This window comes from Schistocerca gregaria, unplaced genomic scaffold (assembly GCF_023897955.1).
Source record: "Schistocerca gregaria isolate iqSchGreg1 unplaced genomic scaffold, iqSchGreg1.2 ptg000712l, whole genome shotgun sequence".
NCBI classification, from domain to species: Eukaryota; Metazoa; Arthropoda; class Insecta; order Orthoptera; family Acrididae; genus Schistocerca; species Schistocerca gregaria.
The window spans coordinates 11,600-28,862 of record NW_026062090.1 but is presented as its reverse complement, the minus strand read 5'-3'; the positions used below and the strand labels follow the sequence as shown (position 1 = coordinate 28,862).

Here is a 17,263-nt window from a genome sequence, read left to right as displayed (position 1 = left end):
GTTATTGTTGTCCGTCGCAGGGATTGCGCGCGGCCGTTCGGCGGGTGGACTGCGCGGGGTGTGGCGGTGTCCTGCTGGACCGAGGGAAGCGTTCTCACCTGCCTGACACGCGTCGCGCTGCCAGATATTTGCGTAATTCGCATGGTGCATTCTCGGCTGTCCCCTTCCGTCCCGACTTGTCCCGACTTTGCTCGACTGCCGCTCGCTGCCGCTCGGGTCGCGGTCCATATGACAGCACAAGCACGAGGAACATCTGCGAGATGGGCGCGGGCCGAACCGGCGTGTCCGAGGCGACGTGTGCGGCCGTTCGGAGCTACCAGAGCAGCTCTGTGCCGCGCCGTGCCGTGGAAAGGTGCGAAAACATGCACACAAGGCACAGGCTTTTCGACAAAGTATCCATCTCTCGTAGCGACGAAAGGTAAATTTTTGTTTACAAATTTGCCGTTGTGCACTGCTACAAAACAATATGCCCTGACGTATTTCACAACATTTCTGTCACTTCATACTGTTTTGTTATTTCCAGAGACTCTTTGGAAGTCTTCCTTGGCACACTCTTTTCAAACTGAGTTCCTTAATATCGTATCTTACGATAGTTTAAAATCAGTATGGAAGCATCTTTGTCACATGAGAAAGGTAGCATGAAAAAACGGCTGGCAGGGGTAGCGACAAGAAAGCAAGAAATGAAGACAGCCAGAGTTCCCAGGCGGTCGCCGATCCGAATATAAACGCTGTTGCTTATCTTCGGTGGTCGGACGGGAACAGGTTTTTTTTTAATGTAGTTACTTTTTGGAATTTAGCGCTCCTACAAAACAGTAGGCTCTGACGCATTTCAAGAGCACATCTGTCGATTCGCAGTGTTTCGTTATTTTCAACGAGTTCCTAGCACTCTTCCTCCGCGCATTCTTGTACAAACTGAGTTCATTACTGTAATTTCGCATCTTACGTTTAATACAGTAGTTTAAAATGCTTGTGGAAGCATCTTTGTCGCACCTGAGAGTTTGTATGAAAAGAGGGCTGGCAGGTGTAGTGACATAAAATTTAAAAGAAGACAGGAAGCCAACAGCACCCGGTGTTCCCAGGCGGTCACCCATCCAAGTACTAACCGGGCCCGATGTTGCTTAACTTCGGTGATCGGACGAGAACCGGTGTATTCAACATGGTATGGCCGTTGGCGTCCTTATACTGTAGTCTCACGGCACAAGAAGGCTTCGCCTCTCCTCCCAATACACGCAACCGCCATTTTCGGTGGCACATTTGACGCAAAGCACGTCCTTCCACCTCGAAGGCGACGCGCAGTGCGGCGCGCTGCCACGTGGGTCAGACGCACAACACAGCTGCTCGTTGCACCGCCTGTCATTCGTTTGGTTCGCGCGGCCTCCGACACTCGCGGGAGACGCACCTTGTTATTGTTGTCCGTCGCAGGGATTGCGCGCGGCCGTTCGGCGGGTGGACTGCGCGGGGTGTGGCGGTGTCCTGCTGGACCGAGGGAAGCGTTCTCACCTGCCTGACACGCGTCGCGCTGCCAGATATTTGCGTAATTCGCATGGTGCATTCTCGGCTGTCCCCTTCCGTCCCGACTTGTCCCGACTTTGCTCGACTGCCGCTCGCTGCCGCTCGGGTCGCGGTCCATATGACAGCACAAGCACGAGGAACATCTGCGAGATGGGCGCGGGCCGAACCGGCGTGTCCGAGGCGACGTGTGCGGCCGTTCGGAGCTACCAGAGCAGCTCTGTGCCGCGCCGTGCCGTGGAAAGGTGCGAAAACATGCACACAAGGCACAGGCTTTTCGACAAAGTATCCATCTCTCGTAGCGACGAAAGGTAAATTTTTGTTTACAAATTTGCCGTTGTGCACTGCTACAAAACAATATGCCCTGACGTATTTCACAACATTTCTGTCACTTCATACTGTTTTGTTATTTCCAGAGACTCTTTGGAAGTCTTCCTTGGCACACTCTTTTCAAACTGAGTTCCTTAATATCGTATCTTACGATAGTTTAAAATCAGTATGGAAGCATCTTTGTCACATGAGAAAGGTAGCATGAAAAAACGGCTGGCAGGGGTAGCGACAAGAAAGCAAGAAATGAAGACAGCCAGAGTTCCCAGGCGGTCGCCGATCCGAATATAAACGCTGTTGCTTATCTTCGGTGGTCGGACGGGAACAGGTTTTTTTTTAATGTAGTTACTTTTTGGAATTTAGCGCTCCTACAAAACAGTAGGCTCTGACGCATTTCAAGAGCACATCTGTCGATTCGCAGTGTTTCGTTATTTTCAACGAGTTCCTAGCACTCTTCCTCCGCGCATTCTTGTACAAACTGAGTTCATTACTGTAATTTCGCATCTTACGTTTAATACAGTAGTTTAAAATGCTTGTGGAAGCATCTTTGTCGCACCTGAGAGTTTGTATGAAAAGAGGGCTGGCAGGTGTAGTGACATAAAATTTAAAAGAAGACAGGAAGCCAACAGCACCCGGTGTTCCCAGGCGGTCACCCATCCAAGTACTAACCGGGCCCGATGTTGCTTAACTTCGGTGATCGGACGAGAACCGGTGTATTCAACATGGTATGGCCGTTGGCGTCCTTATACTGTAGTCTCACGGCACAAGAAGGCTTCGCCTCTCCTCCCAATACACGCAACCGCCATTTTCGGTGGCACATTTGACGCAAAGCACGTCCTTCCACCTCGAAGGCGACGCGCAGTGCGGCGCGCTGCCACGTGGGTCAGACGCACAACACAGCTGCTCGTTGCACCGCCTGTCATTCGTTTGGTTCGCGCGGCCTCCGACACTCGCGGGAGACGCACCTTGTTATTGTTGTCCGTCGCAGGGATTGCGCGCGGCCGTTCGGCGGGTGGACTGCGCGGGGTGTGGCGGTGTCCTGCTGGACCGAGGGAAGCGTTCTCACCTGCCTGACACGCGTCGCGCTGCCAGATATTTGCGTAATTCGCATGGTGCATTCTCGGCTGTCCCCTTCCGTCCCGACTTGTCCCGACTTTGCTCGACTGCCGCTCGCTGCCGCTCGGGTCGCGGTCCATATGACAGCACAAGCACGAGGAACATCTGCGAGATGGGCGCGGGCCGAACCGGCGTGTCCGAGGCGACGTGTGCGGCCGTTCGGAGCTACCAGAGCAGCTCTGTGCCGCGCCGTGCCGTGGAAAGGTGCGAAAACATGCACACAAGGCACAGGCTTTTCGACAAAGTATCCATCTCTCGTAGCGACGAAAGGTAAATTTTTGTTTACAAATTTGCCGTTGTGCACTGCTACAAAACAATATGCCCTGACGTATTTCACAACATTTCTGTCACTTCATACTGTTTTGTTATTTCCAGAGACTCTTTGGAAGTCTTCCTTGGCACACTCTTTTCAAACTGAGTTCCTTAATATCGTATCTTACGATAGTTTAAAATCAGTATGGAAGCATCTTTGTCACATGAGAAAGGTAGCATGAAAAAACGGCTGGCAGGGGTAGCGACAAGAAAGCAAGAAATGAAGACAGCCAGAGTTCCCAGGCGGTCGCCGATCCGAATATAAACGCTGTTGCTTATCTTCGGTGGTCGGACGGGAACAGGTTTTTTTTTAATGTAGTTACTTTTTGGAATTTAGCGCTCCTACAAAACAGTAGGCTCTGACGCATTTCAAGAGCACATCTGTCGATTCGCAGTGTTTCGTTATTTTCAACGAGTTCCTAGCACTCTTCCTCCGCGCATTCTTGTACAAACTGAGTTCATTACTGTAATTTCGCATCTTACGTTTAATACAGTAGTTTAAAATGCTTGTGGAAGCATCTTTGTCGCACCTGAGAGTTTGTATGAAAAGAGGGCTGGCAGGTGTAGTGACATAAAATTTAAAAGAAGACAGGGAGCCAACAGCACCCGGTGTTCCCAGGCGGTCACCCATCCAAGTACTAACCGGGCCCGATGTTGCTTAACTTCGGTGATCGGACGAGAACCGGTGTATTCAACATGGTATGGCCGTTGGCGTCCTTATACTGTAGCCTCACGGCACAAGAAGGCTTCGCCTCTCCTCCCAATACACGCAACCGCCATTTTCGGTGGCACATTTGACGCAAAGCACGTCCTTCCACCTCGAAGGCGACGCGCAGTGCGGCGCGCTGCCACGTGGGTCAGACGCACAACACAGCTGCTCGTTGCACCGCCTGTCATTCGTTTGGTTCGCGCGGCCTCCGACACTCGCGGGAGACGCACCTTGTTATTGTTGTCCGTCGCAGGGATTGCGCGCGGCCGTTCGGCGGGTGGACTGCGCGGGGTGTGGCGGTGTCCTGCTGGACCGAGGGAAGCGTTCTCACCTGCCTGACACGCGTCGCGCTGCCAGATATTTGCGTAATTCGCATGGTGCATTCTCGGCTGTCCCCTTCCGTCCCGACTTGTCCCGACTTTGCTCGACTGCCGCTCGCTGCCGCTCGGGTCGCGGTCCATATGACAGCACAAGCACGAGGAACATCTGCGAGATGGGCGCGGGCCGAACCGGCGTGTCCGAGGCGACGTGTGCGGCCGTTCGGAGCTACCAGAGCAGCTCTGTGCCGCGCCGTGCCGTGGAAAGGTGCGAAAACATGCACACAAGGCACAGGCTTTTCGACAAAGTATCCATCTCTCGTAGCGACGAAAGGTAAATTTTTGTTTACAAATTTGCCGTTGTGCACTGCTACAAAACAATATGCCCTGACGTATTTCACAACATTTCTGTCACTTCATACTGTTTTGTTATTTCCAGAGACTCTTTGGAAGTCTTCCTTGGCACACTCTTTTCAAACTGAGTTCCTTAATATCGTATCTTACGATAGTTTAAAATCAGTATGGAAGCATCTTTGTCACATGAGAAAGGTAGCATGAAAAAACGGCTGGCAGGGGTAGCGACAAGAAAGCAAGAAATGAAGACAGCCAGAGTTCCCAGGCGGTCGCCGATCCGAATATAAACGCTGTTGCTTATCTTCGGTGGTCGGACGGGAACAGGTTTTTTTTTAATGTAGTTACTTTTTGGAATTTAGCGCTCCTACAAAACAGTAGGCTCTGACGCATTTCAAGAGCACATCTGTCGATTCGCAGTGTTTCGTTATTTTCAACGAGTTCCTAGCACTCTTCCTCCGCGCATTCTTGTACAAACTGAGTTCATTACTGTAATTTCGCATCTTACGTTTAATACAGTAGTTTAAAATGCTTGTGGAAGCATCTTTGTCGCACCTGAGAGTTTGTATGAAAAGAGGGCTGGCAGGTGTAGTGACATAAAATTTAAAAGAAGACAGGGAGCCAACAGCACCCGGTGTTCCCAGGCGGTCACCCATCCAAGTACTAACCGGGCCCGATGTTGCTTAACTTCGGTGATCGGACGAGAACCGGTGTATTCAACATGGTATGGCCGTTGGCGTCCTTATACTGTAGCCTCACGGCACAAGAAGGCTTCGCCTCTCCTCCCAATACACGCAACCGCCATTTTCGGTGGCACATTTGACGCAAAGCACGTCCTTCCACCTCGAAGGCGACGCGCAGTGCGGCGCGCTGCCACGTGGGTCAGACGCACAACACAGCTGCTCGTTGCACCGCCTGTCATTCGTTTGGTTCGCGCGGCCTCCGACACTCGCGGGAGACGCACCTTGTTATTGTTGTCCGTCGCAGGGATTGCGCGCGGCCGTTCGGCGGGTGGACTGCGCGGGGTGTGGCGGTGTCCTGCTGGACCGAGGGAAGCGTTCTCACCTGCCTGACACGCGTCGCGCTGCCAGATATTTGCGTAATTCGCATGGTGCATTCTCGGCTGTCCCCTTCCGTCCCGACTTGTCCCGACTTTGCTCGACTGCCGCTCGCTGCCGCTCGGGTCGCGGTCCATATGACAGCACAAGCACGAGGAACATCTGCGAGATGGGCGCGGGCCGAACCGGCGTGTCCGAGGCGACGTGTGCGGCCGTTCGGAGCTACCAGAGCAGCTCTGTGCCGCGCCGTGCCGTGGAAAGGTGCGAAAACATGCACACAAGGCACAGGCTTTTCGACAAAGTATCCATCTCTCGTAGCGACGAAAGGTAAATTTTTGTTTACAAATTTGCCGTTGTGCACTGCTACAAAACAATATGCCCTGACGTATTTCACAACATTTCTGTCACTTCATACTGTTTTGTTATTTCCAGAGACTCTTTGGAAGTCTTCCTTGGCACACTCTTTTCAAACTGAGTTCCTTAATATCGTATCTTACGATAGTTTAAAATCAGTATGGAAGCATCTTTGTCACATGAGAAAGGTAGCATGAAAAAACGGCTGGCAGGGGTAGCGACAAGAAAGCAAGAAATGAAGACAGCCAGAGTTCCCAGGCGGTCGCCGATCCGAATATAAACGCTGTTGCTTATCTTCGGTGGTCGGACGGGAACAGGTTTTTTTTTAATGTAGTTACTTTTTGGAATTTAGCGCTCCTACAAAACAGTAGGCTCTGACGCATTTCAAGAGCACATCTGTCGATTCGCAGTGTTTCGTTATTTTCAACGAGTTCCTAGCACTCTTCCTCCGCGCATTCTTGTACAAACTGAGTTCATTACTGTAATTTCGCATCTTACGTTTAATACAGTAGTTTAAAATGCTTGTGGAAGCATCTTTGTCGCACCTGAGAGTTTGTATGAAAAGAGGGCTGGCAGGTGTAGTGACATAAAATTTAAAAGAAGACAGGGAGCCAACAGCACCCGGTGTTCCCAGGCGGTCACCCATCCAAGTACTAACCGGGCCCGATGTTGCTTAACTTCGGTGATCGGACGAGAACCGGTGTATTCAACATGGTATGGCCGTTGGCGTCCTTATACTGTAGTCTCACGGCACAAGAAGGCTTCGCCTCTCCTCCCAATACACGCAACCGCCATTTTCGGTGGCACATTTGACGCAAAGCACGTCCTTCCACCTCGAAGGCGACGCGCAGTGCGGCGCGCTGCCACGTGGGTCAGACGCACAACACAGCTGCTCGTTGCACCGCCTGTCATTCGTTTGGTTCGCGCGGCCTCCGACACTCGCGGGAGACGCACCTTGTTATTGTTGTCCGTCGCAGGGATTGCGCGCGGCCGTTCGGCGGGTGGACTGCGCGGGGTGTGGCGGTGTCCTGCTGGACCGAGGGAAGCGTTCTCACCTGCCTGACACGCGTCGCGCTGCCAGATATTTGCGTAATTCGCATGGTGCATTCTCGGCTGTCCCCTTCCGTCCCGACTTGTCCCGACTTTGCTCGACTGCCGCTCGCTGCCGCTCGGGTCGCGGTCCATATGACAGCACAAGCACGAGGAACATCTGCGAGATGGGCGCGGGCCGAACCGGCGTGTCCGAGGCGACGTGTGCGGCCGTTCGGAGCTACCAGAGCAGCTCTGTGCCGCGCCGTGCCGTGGAAAGGTGCGAAAACATGCACACAAGGCACAGGCTTTTCGACAAAGTATCCATCTCTCGTAGCGACGAAAGGTAAATTTTTGTTTACAAATTTGCCGTTGTGCACTGCTACAAAACAATATGCCCTGACGTATTTCACAACATTTCTGTCACTTCATACTGTTTTGTTATTTCCAGAGACTCTTTGGAAGTCTTCCTTGGCACACTCTTTTCAAACTGAGTTCCTTAATATCGTATCTTACGATAGTTTAAAATCAGTATGGAAGCATCTTTGTCACATGAGAAAGGTAGCATGAAAAAACGGCTGGCAGGGGTAGCGACAAGAAAGCAAGAAATGAAGACAGCCAGAGTTCCCAGGCGGTCGCCGATCCGAATATAAACGCTGTTGCTTATCTTCGGTGGTCGGACGGGAACAGGTTTTTTTTTAATGTAGTTACTTTTTGGAATTTAGCGCTCCTACAAAACAGTAGGCTCTGACGCATTTCAAGAGCACATCTGTCGATTCGCAGTGTTTCGTTATTTTCAACGAGTTCCTAGCACTCTTCCTCCGCGCATTCTTGTACAAACTGAGTTCATTACTGTAATTTCGCATCTTACGTTTAATACAGTAGTTTAAAATGCTTGTGGAAGCATCTTTGTCGCACCTGAGAGTTTGTATGAAAAGAGGGCTGGCAGGTGTAGTGACATAAAATTTAAAAGAAGACAGGGAGCCAACAGCACCCGGTGTTCCCAGGCGGTCACCCATCCAAGTACTAACCGGGCCCGATGTTGCTTAACTTCGGTGATCGGACGAGAACCGGTGTATTCAACATGGTATGGCCGTTGGCGTCCTTATACTGTAGTCTCACGGCACAAGAAGGCTTCGCCTCTCCTCCCAATACACGCAACCGCCATTTTCGGTGGCACATTTGACGCAAAGCACGTCCTTCCACCTCGAAGGCGACGCGCAGTGCGGCGCGCTGCCACGTGGGTCAGACGCACAACACAGCTGCTCGTTGCACCGCCTGTCATTCGTTTGGTTCGCGCGGCCTCCGACACTCGCGGGAGACGCACCTTGTTATTGTTGTCCGTCGCAGGGATTGCGCGCGGCCGTTCGGCGGGTGGACTGCGCGGGGTGTGGCGGTGTCCTGCTGGACCGAGGGAAGCGTTCTCACCTGCCTGACACGCGTCGCGCTGCCAGATATTTGCGTAATTCGCATGGTGCATTCTCGGCTGTCCCCTTCCGTCCCGACTTGTCCCGACTTTGCTCGACTGCCGCTCGCTGCCGCTCGGGTCGCGGTCCATATGACAGCACAAGCACGAGGAACATCTGCGAGATGGGCGCGGGCCGAACCGGCGTGTCCGAGGCGACGTGTGCGGCCGTTCGGAGCTACCAGAGCAGCTCTGTGCCGCGCCGTGCCGTGGAAAGGTGCGAAAACATGCACACAAGGCACAGGCTTTTCGACAAAGTATCCATCTCTCGTAGCGACCGAAAGGTAAATTTTTGTTTACAAATTTGCCGTTGTGCACTGCTACAAAACAATATGCCCTGACGTATTTCACAACATTTCTGTCACTTCATACTGTTTTGTTATTTCCAGAGACTCTTTGGAAGTCTTCCTTGGCACACTCTTTTCAAACTGAGTTCCTTAATATCGTATCTTACGATAGTTTAAAATCAGTATGGAAGCATCTTTGTCACAACACGCGATCTAGGTAAACAACGGCTGGCAGGGGTAGCGACAAGAAAGCAAGAAATGAAGACAGCCAGAGTTCCCAGGCGGTCGCCGATCCGAATATAAACGCTGTTGCTTATCTTCGGTGGTCGGACGGGAACAGGTTTTTTTTTAATGTAGTTACTTTTTGGAATTTAGCGCTCCTACAAAACAGTAGGCTCTGACGCATTTCAAGAGCACATCTGTCGATTCGCAGTGTTTCGTTATTTTCAACGAGTTCCTAGCACTCTTCCTCCGCGCATTCTTGTACAAACTGAGTTCATTACTGTAATTTCGCATCTTACGTTTAATACAGTAGTTTAAAATGCTTGTGGAAGCATCTTTGTCGCACCTGAGAGTTTGTATGAAAAGAGGGCTGGCAGGTGTAGTGACATAAAATTTAAAAGAAGACAGGGAGCCAACAGCACCCGGTGTTCCCAGGCGGTCACCCATCCAAGTACTAACCGGGCCCGATGTTGCTTAACTTCGGTGATCGGACGAGAACCGGTGTATTCAACATGGTATGGCCGTTGGCGTCCTTATACTGTAGCCTCACGGCACAAGAAGGCTTCGCCTCTCCTCCCAATACACGCAATCGCCATTTTCGGTGGCACATTTGACGCAAAGCACGTCCTTCCACCCCGAAGGCGACGCGCAGTGCGGCGCGCCGCCACGTGGGTCAGACGCACAACACAGCTGCTCGTTGCACCGCCTGTCATTCGTTTGGTTCGCGCGGCCTCCGACACTCGCGGGAGACGCACCTTGTTATTGTTGTCCGTCGCAGGGATTGCGCGCGGCCGGGCGGCGGGTGGACTGCGCGGGGTGTGGCAGTGTCCTGCTGGACCGAGGGAAGCGTTCTCACCTGCCTGACACGCGTCGCGCTGCCAGATATTTGCGTAATTCGCATGGTGCATTCTCGGCTGTCCCCTTCCGTCCCGACTTGTCACGACTTTGCTCGACTGCCGCTCGCTGCCGCTCGGGTCGCGGTCCATATGACAGCACAAGCACGAGGAACATCTGCGAGATGGGCGCGGGCCGAACCGGCGTGTCCGAGGCGACGTGTGCGGCCGTTCGGAGCTACCAGAGCAGCTCTGTGCCGCGCCGTGCCGTGGAAAGGTGCGAAAACATGCACACAAGGCACAGGCTTTTCGACAAAGTATCCATCTCTCGTAGCGACGAAAGGTAAATTTTTGTTTACAAATTTGCCGTTGTGCACTGCTACAAAACAATATGCCCTGACGTATTTCACAACATTTCTGTCACTTCATACTGTTTTGTTATTTCCAGAGACTCTTTGGAAGTCTTCCTTGGCACACTCTTTTCAAACTGAGTTCCTTAATATCGTATCTTACGATAGTTTAAAATCAGTATGGAAGCATCTTTGTCACATGAGAAAGGTAGCATGAAAAAACGGCTGGCAGGGGTAGCGACAAGAAAGCAAGAAATGAAGACAGCCAGAGTTCCCAGGCGGTCGCCGATCCGAATATAAACACTGTTGCTTATCTTCGGTGGTCGGACGGGAACAGGTTTTTTTTTAATGTAGTTACTTTTTGGAATTTAGCGCTCCTACAAAACAGTAGGCTCTGACGCATTTCAAGAGCACATCTGTCGATTCGCAGTGTTTCGTTATTTTCAACGAGTTCCTAGCACTCTTCCTCCGCGCATTCTTGTACAAACTGAGTTCATTACTGTAATTTCGCATCTTACGTTTAATACAGTAGTTTAAAATGCTTGTGGAAGCATCTTTGTCGCACCTGAGAGTTTGTATGAAAAGAGGGCTGGCAGGTGTAGTGACATAAAATTTAAAAGAAGACAGGGAGCCAACAGCACTTTTTTTTTCTTTTTTTTTCTTTTTTTTCTTTTTTTATTGGCAGGCGGCGGCAATGAGGGCAGGGGTCAATTAGTCTGAGGCCTGGCCACAGTGTCGCCCCCACACTCGTCATCACTCATATCGACCGTAAAACAAAACAATATTTCATGTATGAAAAAAAAAGAGAAACCGCAACAGCCTAGGTATAGTAAAAACAATATGAAACAAAACGCTATTTTAAAGCGCCGGTAATCCCGGTGTGAAATCCCACACCGACGAAAGGTTCCAAAAGTGCCGAGCGCAGACACGTTTCGAGAAGTGGGAGCGCTCGACAGTAAAAGAAATGAAAAAAGAAAAAAGAAAAAAATAACGCAAACAGTCACCACTAGAAACTAGAACTGAAACATCAGTAAAGAATCTCGTCACGCCACATACGGGGAAAAAAAAAAAGAAAAAGGAAACTAATAATACCGACACTCATGCCAAACAAGAAGTTTGGCAATAACGTCCAGAAAAAACTGAAAAGTCTTCTGATGTCGTTCGATAGTCAAGTTTCGGCAATTTTCGTTCCAAAAAACATAGAGAAAGTCGCATTTATTCATATTGTGTCGCTCAAGGGCAATTTGAAAAAACGAGACAATAACATCCATGTTACGCAGGTACCGACATACGCGCAAAAGCATGCGCCAGTGCGACCTGCAAAAAATTTGCAAAATTTTGCCGATAATGTGGCGATGTCTGAATCTGAGAATGTTGGGTTCATAAAAAGGTAAGGAAGTCCAAATCGGTACACAACTTTAAAGAGAAAATAGCAAAAACTGTATGGCCAAAGATCCACACCGTGGCATTTCGCTTGGTGGTGGGGTAGACGACACACTGCGGAATTAATACATCATCCACAGTAACGGTTCGAGCGTCCACCCGCTGAATCAGACGAATCATATCCCTGGCGACGTCCCAAACACGGCGGAAGCGGTCACACGCAAAGCGGTGTTCAAGAGTATCGTCGACAGTACACACGTCACACACTCCAGATGGGGTAAGGTTGATGGAATGAAGTTTGGAGTTGGTGGGGATGGTGCGATGCACCACCTTGTACCATGCAGCGTGTACGGAAGCCGGGAGGACTTTGTTGGCGAGGTTTTGCCACACTGCCACCCAGTTGCAGCGTGGCAATCGATACTCCCACTTGCAACGAATAGGAGGTCCGCGTATAGCATCGCAGACAGCGCTAACCGTGTGGGCGGAGATGTCACGAAGTGTCAGGTAACTATTATCGAAATAGTAGCGGCGCACGTAAGAAAGATAAAACGGGATGTGCGACACAGAAACAGGTGCCACTTCAGAATGAGGACGATAACGATTAAAAACAACCGCGGTGGGACTGCAAGGTGCCTTCTGCATAACAGCGGTAATTCGCTTCCAAAGGAGAGCCGCACATTTGGCTGAAAAATCGACAAGTCCCAAACCGCCGTCGGACAGGCCCAAGGTACAGACAGCATGTGACACCTTAAAAATCTCCCCCCTCCATAAAAACCAGTAAATCGCCTGTGTGATGGCGCGCCCCAATTGCTTGGGTACCGGGAGAACCTGCGCAAGGTACCACGCCCTTGCCAAGAAGTTATTATTTATTAAATGCACCTTTTCCAGAAGGGCCAAATTTCGGACCGCATGGATCTTGACAACAGCACGAATCCGATGCAGCGTAGGCCGCCAATTTAATGCTTCCATCTGCTGTGGATTCGAGGATAAAAGGACTCCAAGAACTTTATGCTGCTGCTGTACACAGAACCAGTCTTTACGAAGGGTACGTGCGCGGGCGGTGAGCGGTAAAAGAACAGTTTTCTGTGTATTGACAATCGCCCCCGTAGCTTGTTCAAAGTTGTGCAGAACGACTTGCAACCTGTCAACATCGTCTAAATGCTCAATAAATACGCCAAGGTCGTCAGCGTATGCTTTACAAACCAATCTGGTAGTCCCCATCTGAATGCCGCGACATTCCTGACCGATATAGCGGAGGAGGGGATCCAGCGCAATGGCAAAAAGCGCCATGGAAAGCGGACACCCTTGCCGCACGGAGCGACCTACACGAAAAGCAGGAGTAAGACGACCATTAACACAGATGCGTGACGTAGCATTTTGCAACAGATGCGTCACTAATTTGGTAAATTTATAACCAAACCCCATGCGTACCAAAACCTGACGCAAATAAAAATGACTAATACGGTCAAAGGCATTCTTAAAATCAACTAATAAAATCGCCGCAGTCCGAAGCCGAGCACTTTTTACATAGCCAATGCAGTCCCTGTAAGCAAGGATAGCGTCAAAGATATTCCGATCGCGCACCGCTCACGTTTGCTGAGGACTAAGTACCGCCGGCAAAATGTTTTTAAGTCGCTGAGCGACGCAGCGCGTGACGATCTTGTAGTCAACATTTAATAAAGTAATCGGACGGACAGCGTCGATATTTGGCACAGCATTGGATTTGGGAACGAGCGTCACAACCCCCTCCACAAAGGCAGCTGGTACAGTCACACCATTTCGAATATCATTTACCAAATCTACTAAAATCTCACTAAAAAGATGAAAAAATTTCAAATAAAATTCCGCAGGAATCCCATCTGGACCTGGAGACTTCCCGTTGGGACTCCGCCGAACGGCATCAAGAACTTCATCAGACGTAAAGGCGTCAGTTAAATGATTCCTGTCCGGGCGAGTTAAAACATGGGGTACAGTCTGCAAAAAATCTCGCAACGCGTCGGAATCCACATCAACAGCACGGAAAAGTGAAGCGAAATGTTCAAAAATATCTGTTTCAATTTCCGACTGTACAGAAGTTCGATCGCCGTTTCGCAGCCGCCAAACATTAACCTTCAAACGTTCACGGCGTTTGCGTTCCCTGTGTAAATGGTAAATGGACAGAGGTTCCCCAGTAACAAATCCCGCAGGCTGACTTCGGACGGTCACCCCATCACTAACGGCACGCATGTCAAGTAAAAGCTTTGCTTGAAATTGCTTCAGAGTAGGCAACAACTCGGGCTGTGACGTCACCCGCAACGCTAAGTCCCGTAAACAAGCCTGGCGGAAGCGAGCCGTTGCCCGACGCCAGCGTGCCGCCTCACGGCTGTAATCAATTAAAAATTTCCTAATCGCCGGTTTAACTATCGCAACCCACCACTCAATGGTGCTACTATGACCGCCTCGAGTCCGCAACAACCGTTGCCATATACGGTTAAAACAAGTCACAAAATGGTCGTCATTGAGTAAACTGCAATTGAACTTCCACAAATTGGTACGGCGAGGAACACACAAACGAGGCAATAAAAGACGACAGGAGTAACTGGAGTGGTCAGAAAATACGACAGGAGTCACGTCAGCACTACAAATACGGGCAGACAGCTGCCTAGACACATAAATCCGATCGAGGCGGCTACGCCCGGTACCGTAAAAATAGGTGAAGTAGGTGAAATCCGGGTGTAAAACACGCCACGTGTCGAGCAGCTGAAAACTAGTGACTAAAGTACCCAGCTCGTGACATTTGTTTGGACGCGGCTCTTGATCGCTGTCGTCTAAAACACAATTAAAATCACCCCCAACGATTAAAGTATCGACATTCCTGGATAGAAGCTGACACAAATCTCTACCATGAAATTCAGCCCTGGCCGGTTTAACATTTCCTGACGGAGCGTACACATTTACAAACACAATTCCAAAAATGGTACAAGCAACAGCGCGACCGTTCGGTAAAATGTCAACGTTAGATATTGGTAAGCCAGAACACACTAAAATTGCAGTGCCCGTATCGTTATCAGGGGCAATATTATCAATCACAGTAAAATCAGTAAAATCGTGCAAAAACAAAAGCGCTTCACAAGTCACCTCCTGTAAAAAAGCGACGTGACAGTTATTATCATACAAGAAATTTTTTAAAATCATAGCCTTCTGCGGATTACGCAACTTATTAAGATTAACTGTTAAGATGTTCCACTGGCTACAGTCGTTAACCATATACACGTAATAACACAGTTAAAAAACAAGAAAAAAAAGAAAAACATGAAATTTGCTTAAAACAAGATAAAACATACAAACTTGCTAGGAGGGGGAGGACATACAATGAATCACACTAATGGTTACCACCGGCCTCCACGTCCGCCGACCAATCCTGTGACTGACTAGGAAGGGGGGGCGGGAGCGGCGGAGTCCCAGAAACTGTGACGGCACCTTCTGTGGCGGAATGCTCCACGGCGGGCATTTCGACGTCCGAAGATAAAGGCGGCACCAAATCGTGGGTGGAAGGGGGGGCACGACGAAGGTGCGAATCTTCGGCCTTTCTTTTGGTTGGAAAGGGGGAAGGTGTCACAGACAAAGGCGGATCCACCGCCATGCCGGAATCGGCATCAGAAGTCGGTTGGCTCAGGAAGGTTTTCAAATGTAGCACCGCGATGTCACGTTTCTGCGTTGCAGCAACAACATCACCCTCCGGCTGAGTGCGGGAAGAGGTCTGCTTTTTCGCGTGGCGCCTGCTGCCTCCCCCCTGAGACGGGCGGTGGCCGAGGTCTACGCCGTCGCGCGTGGCCGGTTGTCGGGAGGTCGGTTGCCCGACCGACCGAACCTGAAGGGGGGCAGGAGAACGCGCCACCGGAGACGGACTCCGATTTTTGTCCGAAAAACCACGCGTATTAAACGAAGCAGAGCTACTGGCACTACGTAAACGTGGGGTGCCAGAAGCTCGAGCGACATTCCGGTCCCTACGCGGTTTCGGTGCAGTAAAAGCTTCACGTTCTACAACAGCACTGGCAGCAGAAAGACTGTCGGGGACGGTAGTAGGAGCAACCGCCGATATGTCGGGTTCCGTAACCGGGACAGTATGCGGAACAATTTCTGCCGACATCGGCACGGATTGCGGTGAGACTTCGTCCACTACCGGTTTTTCAAAAACAGATTCAGTTGTCGCAGCCGCGAGCAAAGAAGGCTCAACAGGAGGTTCAGAAACAGAAACAGAGTCACTATCAGGAACAGACGTGTCCATGACGTCAGCGGCGGCCGATACAGGGGGGGCGGCCGCGAGTTGCACACGTGCGGGGGGGGGGGGGGGGGGGGGGCGGAACCTAAACTCGTTGCAGCAACAGAAGCAAAGCTAGGCCCACTTAAAACGTCCTCACGTGGCAACTGAACAGGCTGCCTGCGTTTAGGACAGTTTTGTCGATAATGACCAACAGCACCGCAAAAGGAACACGTCTGAGGTTGACCACTATAGGTTATAAAAGCACGATGACCGTTAACTAACAAGAAGGACGGAATATGTTGTCGTACTATCATCTTTACATTCCTCACGCCGTTTTCGACCTGAAAAACATAGGCGGAAGACCACTTCTCTTTAAAAACAGATAGCACGGTCCCGTACGGCCGCAAATGACGAGATATTGTGTCATTCCGGATTTCAAAAGGCAAGTTGAACACACGAACATTTCGAAGACCAAACCCACCATGAGAAATAGTCACGTTACTAATGCGACCGTCTAGATGTCGAAATTTACGCATACCATCATTAACATTTACCACGGTATCACACAATTCGGGAGTTTTCAACTTCAAAAACACGGAATTGATTAAAGTATCAAATTGAACTCCGAGAACGTCATCGGTCGACAAACACAATTCCTCAAGTATCCAACAGTGAATTTCGAAAGCTGACGGTTTTCCGACGGAACTATCGAATTCGCATTGCACATTATTTTGTCGTTCTTCACTATTATCATACAACATTGCTATAACTTACGGACTTGATGAAATGTAGCCGCGAGGCAGGAGACAGACGACACGCGAGGCGCCGCCGGCCAAGTCGCACAAGTACTGCTCGCTCGGCACCGAGGTGTTGCCAGGCGGGCAGACAGCCAAGTACTAACCGGGCCCGATGTTGCTTAACTTCGGTGATCGGACGAGAACCGGTGTATTCAACATGGTATGGCCGTTGGCGTCCTTATACTGTAGCCGCACGGCACAAGAAGGCTTCGCCTCTCCTCCCAATACACGCAATCGCCATTTTCGGTGGCACATTTGACGCAAAGCACGTCCTTCCACCTCGAAGGCGACGCGCAGTGCTGCGCGCCGCCACGTGGGTCAGACGCACAACACAGCTGCTCGTTGCACCGCCTGTCATTCGTTTGGTTCGTGCGGCCTCCGACACTCGCGGGAGACGCACCTTGTTATTGTTGTCCGTCGCGGGGATTGCGCGCGTTCGGGCGGCGGGTGGAGTGCGCGGGGTGTGGCGGTGTCCTGCTGGACCGAGAGAAGCGTTCTCACCTGCCTGACACGCGTCGCGCTTCTAGATATTTGCGTAATTCGATACGGTGCATAATCGGCTGTCACCTTCCGTCCCGACTTGTCCCGACTTTGCTCGACT

The 17,263-nt window shown here is 50.7% G+C and overlaps 7 non-coding genes and 1 pseudogene across 7 annotated transcripts; all 8 read right to left on the bottom strand.

Moving 5' to 3' along the window:
• Positions 1 to 1,054: 1,054 nt before the first annotated feature.
• LOC126320261 (5S ribosomal RNA) lies at positions 1,055 to 1,173 on the bottom strand. The gene has a single exon (XR_007557997.1). It is a non-coding gene; the product is annotated as a 5S ribosomal RNA (ribosomal RNA).
• Positions 1,174 to 2,456: 1,283 nt separating this feature from the next.
• LOC126320260 (5S ribosomal RNA) lies at positions 2,457 to 2,575 on the bottom strand. Its single transcript, XR_007557996.1, has one exon. It is a non-coding gene; the product is annotated as a 5S ribosomal RNA (ribosomal RNA).
• Positions 2,576 to 3,858: 1,283 nt separating this feature from the next.
• LOC126320279 (5S ribosomal RNA) lies at positions 3,859 to 3,977 on the bottom strand. The gene has a single exon (XR_007558014.1). It is a non-coding gene; the product is annotated as a 5S ribosomal RNA (ribosomal RNA).
• Positions 3,978 to 5,260: 1,283 nt separating this feature from the next.
• LOC126320278 (5S ribosomal RNA) lies at positions 5,261 to 5,379 on the bottom strand. The gene has a single exon (XR_007558013.1). It is a non-coding gene; the product is annotated as a 5S ribosomal RNA (ribosomal RNA).
• Positions 5,380 to 6,662: 1,283 nt separating this feature from the next.
• Positions 6,663 to 6,781, bottom strand: LOC126320277 (5S ribosomal RNA). Its single transcript, XR_007558012.1, has one exon. It is a non-coding gene; the product is annotated as a 5S ribosomal RNA (ribosomal RNA).
• A 1,283-nt stretch (positions 6,782 to 8,064) lies between these two features.
• LOC126320270 (5S ribosomal RNA) lies at positions 8,065 to 8,183 on the bottom strand. The gene has a single exon (XR_007558006.1). It is a non-coding gene; the product is annotated as a 5S ribosomal RNA (ribosomal RNA).
• Positions 8,184 to 9,466: 1,283 nt separating this feature from the next.
• On the bottom strand, positions 9,467 to 9,585 carry LOC126320259 (5S ribosomal RNA). Its single transcript, XR_007557995.1, has one exon. It is a non-coding gene; the product is annotated as a 5S ribosomal RNA (ribosomal RNA).
• A 7,133-nt stretch (positions 9,586 to 16,718) lies between these two features.
• LOC126320276 (5S ribosomal RNA) lies at positions 16,719 to 16,836 on the bottom strand (annotated as a pseudogene).
• Positions 16,837 to 17,263: the final 427 nt, after the last annotated feature.